The sequence below is a fragment of the Salmo salar genome, chromosome ssa10, assembly GCF_905237065.1.
Source record: "Salmo salar chromosome ssa10, Ssal_v3.1, whole genome shotgun sequence".
In the NCBI taxonomy this organism is placed as follows: domain Eukaryota; kingdom Metazoa; phylum Chordata; class Actinopteri; order Salmoniformes; family Salmonidae; genus Salmo; species Salmo salar.
In genome coordinates this window covers 93,416,047-93,423,091 of record NC_059451.1, presented here as the reverse complement: position 1 = coordinate 93,423,091, position 7,045 = coordinate 93,416,047, and positions in this window count along the sequence as shown.

Sequence of the window (7,045 nt, the reverse complement as noted above, 5' to 3'; positions counted from 1 at the left end):
CTTTCCCTCAGATTACACAGACCCACAAAGAATTTGAAAACAAATCCAATTTTGATAAACTCCCATATATATTGGGTGAAATACCATAGTGTGCAATCACAGCAGCAAGATGTGTGACCTGTTGCCACAAGAAAAGAGCAACCAGTGAAGAACAAACACAAAGAACAAACAACCCATATTGGTACTTTAACTATTTGCAAATCGTTATAACACTGTACATAGCCATAATTTGACATTTTAAATGTCTATATTCCTTTGAAACTTTTGTGAGTGTAATGTTTACTGTTCATTTGTGATTGTTTATTTCACTTTTGTTTATTATCTATTTCACTTGCTTTGGCAATGTAAACACACAGCTCTGGAAAAATGTAGAGACCACTGCAAAATTATCAGTTTCTCTGGTTTTACTATTTATAGGTATGTGTTTGGGTAAAATTTACATTTTTGTTTTATTCTATAAACTAACTGACAACATTTCTCCCAAATTCCCCCCAAAATATTGTCATTTAGAGCATTTATTTTCAGAAAATGGCAATTGGTCAAAATAACAAAAAAGATGCAGTGTTGTCAGAACTCGAATAATGCAAAGAAAATAAGTTCATATTCATTTTTAAACAACACAATACTAATGTTTTAACTTAGGAAGAGTTCAGAAATCAATATTTGGTGAAATAACCCTGATTAGTCTTACAAGAGGCTTACAGTGTCTCCACCCACTGTGTAATTTGGTGGAGGATCTGTGATGATCTGGGGGTGCTTCAGCAAGGTTGGAATCGGGAAGATTTGTCACAACCCAACCAAGCTTACAAGTTTAACTCCTTCTCAAGGGTAGGCTCTAACTCTTCGAAATTTACCACTGCCTTTTCTGTTCATGACTAGAGCGTCTTTCTTTCAGGTTCTTGTTCACACAGCTGACAAGGCTCAGAGAACATGCCAGAGAAAGTAAAGTAAGGTAGGATAGAAATAGAGAGGGAGAAAGTGCACAGCAAACTCAAACCCATGGCAGCCTCGGCGCTGGGGCTGCACTTACACAAACGAAACCTCGTCCTCACATGAGACTTTTGCTTATGAAGCAACTCGCCAGAATGCTGTGACGACAGGATGGAATTAACATCTCTCTCTCTCTCTGTAGATTAGATAGTCAAGGCCACATTTACAACATGCTATCGCTCTTCCCCTCCCATTTCCCCCCTCCTCATCTCTTCTCCCTCCTTTTTTCTACCTATTTCTATCTTTCTCTGCTCTCCGTCTCTCATTCGCTCTCATTCTCTCTCTCATTCTCTATCTCTCATTCTTTCTCTCTCATTCCCTCTCTCTCTCTGCACCTGTGGGCACAAGTGTTCAGTTCCATGGTCTCTTTCACTAAAGTCGAAACATAGCATTTGCATAATGGCAATTTAGTCCACTGAAGAAAGTCAGATAAAACCTCAACTTTAGAGCAAAACAACACTATGGTACTATGGTTGCTTCCATTCCTAGGAGGGTTACTGTGTAATAGATGTTAGAAAAACAGAAACAACCAAACATTCTGTCATAATTAAAATACACTGGGACAATTACTCTGTCTACATAATTATCTACACAATCTGTATGACGCTAAATATAATTACAAACTGAAGGGGATTGTAGGGAGATGGAATATGCAGAGAGAGACAATTGTGTGTGTGTGTGTAAATCTGTTCGCTTGTATGTGTGTGTGTGTGTTTGTCCTTCAAACTCCTCCTTCCTCTCTCAGCAAAGGCTGTCACATGTCGCTAGCGTCACCGCCAGGGTGTGACGTCCCCGCCAGGGTGTGACATCCCCACGTCTGAACTGAGTGTGACAGAGAGAGGGAGTAGATGAACCCTCACATCCCTAACTGCAGTGGATTATGCTATAGAATCATAAAGAACAAGGCTTTCCCTCTGGTTCAACCCAGGAGGTCTGGATGCTCAAACATGTACCACGTCAGAGCAAATCCCCCAAATATATCAGTGGGAGAGATCTACTGTCACATTGTTCAGGATGTCTGGTAGTTAGAGTGCTGTGTTCTGAAGTTTCTTCTACGTTCTTGTCTTCAGCCTGTAGCCTGTACTAATCTGTGCTTCAGACAGAAGAGTTTTACAGAAATATGATGGAGAGGGGGGCTAAATACAGTTTCTAGTGTGTGTGTGTATGTGTGTGTGTGTGTGTGTGTGTGTGTGTGTGTGTGTGTGTGTGTGTGTGTGTGTGTGTGTGTGTGTGTGTGTGTGTGTGTGACTGTGTGTGTGTGCTAAATACAGCATAATTACTAATCCTGTGCAGGCATTGCAAAGGGGCAGAGTGAGTTGACAGAGCTTTTTTTCTGGCTATCTGACATCTCAGAGAATAAGACGTGACATGTGCTAATGCCCGCTCACGTGCAGGCGAACACACAAGCTCTCTCTCTCTCTGGCGCTCAGATAGCCTGGCAAAGAGTGAGCTGACATTGGCCTGGTATTATTCATATAATAATAGATTCCTGCTTAAACCATTAGGTTATCAGCTCTCCTCCAGAACACTTGTGAAATTATCAATATACCTCATCCAGCTTAACTCGTACAAATTGAAATGCATACAACATGCACTTAGCAGTTATGATATACCACGATAAGAATGTTAGATTTTTCCAAATGTCACTTACCTTTTTCTTTCTGCACAGATTAACATACCCACTTTATATTTGTAAATACTTACACCTTACACACACACGTGCATGTACACTTACCTTCCACCACTTTCCCTGTTTGTTCAGCCACTCCCCCGAGCGTAACCTTGGCAATGTAAGCTCCTATCTCACCACGACTCCCAGGAATCTCTTTCCCTCCCACCACACGAATCCCCAGGCCATTCCCTGCAGGGAACACACACCCACACCAATGAAACAGGCCTGAAATGTCATATTGGAATTCCAGAGTCTGAGATCCTATTATTACATTTGAATAGCCATAGATTTGTACATTATAGAATGTTTACTGTACGTTTGGGTGCTCTACCTGAAACGCTGCTGTCCTTGGGGTCTCTCTGTACTTTGATCCGGGTGTGAGGATACACATAGGGAATCAACTTCATCTGTGGGAGGGACAGGGACATCAGAACAGTCAAGATCCAGTACATTGATTACAACGACAACAAAAAATATGGCAGCACTCCAATACAACTCAGCTAAAGACAACATGAACAACAGTCACTACCAATGTACATTCAATTACGAGAAAATGTAGGATATTTAAGAAATAAGGCACGGGGGTGTGGTATATGGCCAATATACCATGGCTAAGGGCTGTTCTTAAACACGACTCAAGGCAACACCCGAAGTGCCTTATTGCTATTAAAAACTGGTTACCAAAGTCATTAGAACAGTAAAAATGACATTTTTTGTCATACCCATGGTATAGTCTGATATACCATGGCGTTCAGCCAATCTGCATTGAGTCTCAAACCAGCCAGTTTATAATGTATTTTATTAAATGTAGTCAACTAGTTTAGACGTATCCAGCTCCTCTAACCTGTCTCCTGTCCAGAGCTTGTCCGTTTACCCGATGTTGTCTCTCTGCAGGCTTGTCAAACCAGTCAGTGTCCTCCCTCCTCAGGTGGTATGCTACACAGGGACAGAGACATGGGGAGGGGGAGACGGGTGGAGAAATGCAGACAGGGAAAGAGACATGGGGAGGGGGAGACGGATGGAGAAATGCGGACAGGGACAGAGACATGGGGAGGGGGAGACGGGTGGAGAAATGCGGACAGGGACAGAGACAGAGAGGGGATACTCAATGGTCAAACCCTTTACAAGCAGGATAGATGCCCAACTCCAAATCAACCGCTAGCCTCTAGCCCCTGACCCTACATTACGCACTTTATATAGATCTGAAGGTATTAGCAATATTGTACTATCTCTAAGTCACTCTCTGCTAGGCTTGGCGGAGTCTATGTGAATTATCAGATCTACACAAGTGCCTTGGGGCGGGAGCGAGGTGGCTATGTGGAATTGGGCATGAGTAGCACCCCCTTAAAATACTTTATAAACACATCCTTCACTCCATGTCTACTGCTTCTAGGTGATCAGTGATCTGAGCTAGCTGGAGAGGTGAAGGCAGAGTGGTGAAAACCTTGCTCTGTCCCATCCCCAGTTGTATTAGATTAGTGACCCCTTCAGAGGCTGGATGGGGATGGATGTATTTCAATTAGTTATGGCATGCAGAGGGACCCCTGTGTGTGTGTGTGTGTGTGTGTGTGTGTGTGTGTGTGTGTGTGTGTGTGTGTGTGTGTGTGTGTGTGTGTGTGTGTGTGTGTGTGTGTGTGTGTGTGTGTGTGTGTGTGTGTGTGTGTGTGTGCGGGTGTATGTGTGTGTTTGTGTGTGCTGATAAACAGGTCATGCCAAGAGAGAGTGAAACATCTCCACAATGGGTCAGGAACACAGTAGAGACAGACTGAAGGTGGACGCGGAGGAGAGTGCCTTCCACAGTCACAAGTACAGTACAGTTCCCTTTGCCCTGAGACAGTGAGGTGGGGCATTGTTAGCTGGTGTTGTTATCAGGGTGATCTAACATCATGATCATTGTTGCATCTATCATCGTGTGAGAGACCCTCGACAATTACTGATGTGGTATTCAGACATGTCATTGTTGTGGTAATGTATAGCATTTAAATGTGGAGCCATATCTGAGCCACCTTGCAATAGTGCATGAACATGAATTCCAGAAATGGGTTTGATATATGTACAGAACCATTTAAAAGTGGATCATTCCAGAAATGGATTGGGGAACCACTACAGTATATGATATGTTTACAGTACATTAACATCAAGATATGGGTCATTCCACGATGAGTTTGATATGTGTAAAGTACCATCCAAAAATGGGTCATTCCTGAAATGGGTCTAAAATGTTTGTGTACGTGATACCATCAGCATCAGGTCATTGAGCACCATGGGGCGTGGTGTGTTGTGGGGTGGAAGCAGACATTGTCTAAGCTACATGGGGTTGGGATGTGGTCTGGACTAGACCGTTCACACTGCAGCTCTCACCTTCTATGTTCCAGTTGGGGCCTCCGGCTGGGGTGTAAAGTTATATGTTTTAGAAACGGCTACAACACAACGTCATGAATCTAAGACTTATTCAGTGGACTATGTCACCATCCACTTACACTGTATATCACATGCACTGAACTATATATAGTGGAGCACATGCTTTGAAAGCAAATAAATACATCTTATAACATTATAGTCCATCAGGAAGTTTGCATTTCTGATTAGAAGTGCATGAAAGACGTATGTCATAATACAGCAATTGTAGAATAATTGTAAAATGATCTACCTACAAATACACGGGTACTTACTAAAATATATCAAATGCATAGCATTGACCTACTGTAAAGTCACATGGATACTAAAGCATTCTAAACATCAAAAGGTAGACTCAACTATATGACATCACAGTGGGGCGACTTATTTTGTCTTGCCAATTAGCGCCCTTCCTTGAGGCATGGCTGGGTACGGCTGGGTATGATGATGTCATATTGCGGAGTGTCCCTTTAACATGGTGCTGCTGTATTAGTGGAGGGCAGGCAGCAGGGCCAGTGGGGAGGAACTAAACTAGAATACTCTACCGTGTCTGATACTCTCATGAAAGATTCTGGGATCATCTCTGTTCAGTGTCAGCATGGAGTCATTTAGGGCTGGAACCAAGGCAGATAGACACTCTTATTGATGTAGGGTCAGAAAGAGAGCCTTCTGCTGCTCATCAACTACTAATTCACCTGTCATTGGGGTCAGTTTTAAAGTAAATGTAAAACTGTTTAACATGCTATTCAAATGAAAATGCTATTTCAAAATAATCAACTTGCATATATGTTTATTAATGTGTGTGTGCGTGTGTCCGTGTGTTTCTGCTTGTCTTTTCCAAAATATATTTTCAAATATGTAAAGAGAAATGGTGTGCATTCTGAAACTAAATATCAGTAACTACACTATGCCGGGCCAATAGAAACATAGGGGCATGTTTAGGAGTGAGGTCCTGGTTAGAAAACATAGATGTGAGAAGGACAGCTGAAGAGATGGGGAGAGAACACATTAATATGCCACCAATAAGAAGAGAGCATGCACATTACAGTCGCTTGGAAACATTCAAAGCAACCAACATCATGCAAAAGACGATGTCAAGCTTTATTGAAATGGAAACTCAAACACATTTTATCTCACAGCAACATGCATGAATACAAAATGGAAAATACCCAAGATGTGCAGGGATGAATATGCTATAAATAACTGTGTAGTGTGACTACCATAACATTCACTGAATGTACAAACATTAGGAACACCTTCCTGATATTGAGTTGCACCCCCCCGCCCTCAGAACAGCCTCAATTCGTCAGGGCATGGACTCTACAAGGTGTTGAAAGTTCTCCACAGGGATGCTGGTCCCTGTTGACTCCAATGCTTTCCACAACTGTGTCAAGTTGGCTGGGTGTCCTTTGGTTGGTGGACCATGCTTGATAAACACGGGAAACTGTTGAGCGTGAAAAACCCAGCAGCATTGCAGTTCTTGACAGACTCAAACCGGTGAGCCTGGCACCTACTACCATAACCCGTTCAAAGGCATTTAAATATTTTGTCTTACACATTCACCCTCTGAATGGCACACATTCACAATCCATGTCTCAATTGTCCCAAGTCTTGAAAATCCTTCTTTAACCTGTCTCCTCCCCTTCATCTACACTGACTGAAGTGGATTTAACAAGTGACATCAGTAAGGGATCATAGTTTTCACCTGGATTCACCTGGTCAGCCTATGTCATGGAAAGAGCAAGTGTTCTTAATGTTTTGTATACTCAGTGTACAGTATATGTCTACTATCAACATGGATCCAAATCTAAAACTTAAATACACAAACAAATAATCTACAAAATCCTTAGGGAAAAAATGTCATTGCATTGCAATATAAATGTGAGCATAAGCTCTCTGTATTATTACTGCTGTAATAGTATGTGTGTATTTCTGGTAAAGAGACAACGTGAGTGAGTCAGGTACAATATAAATGGCTGACTGCAT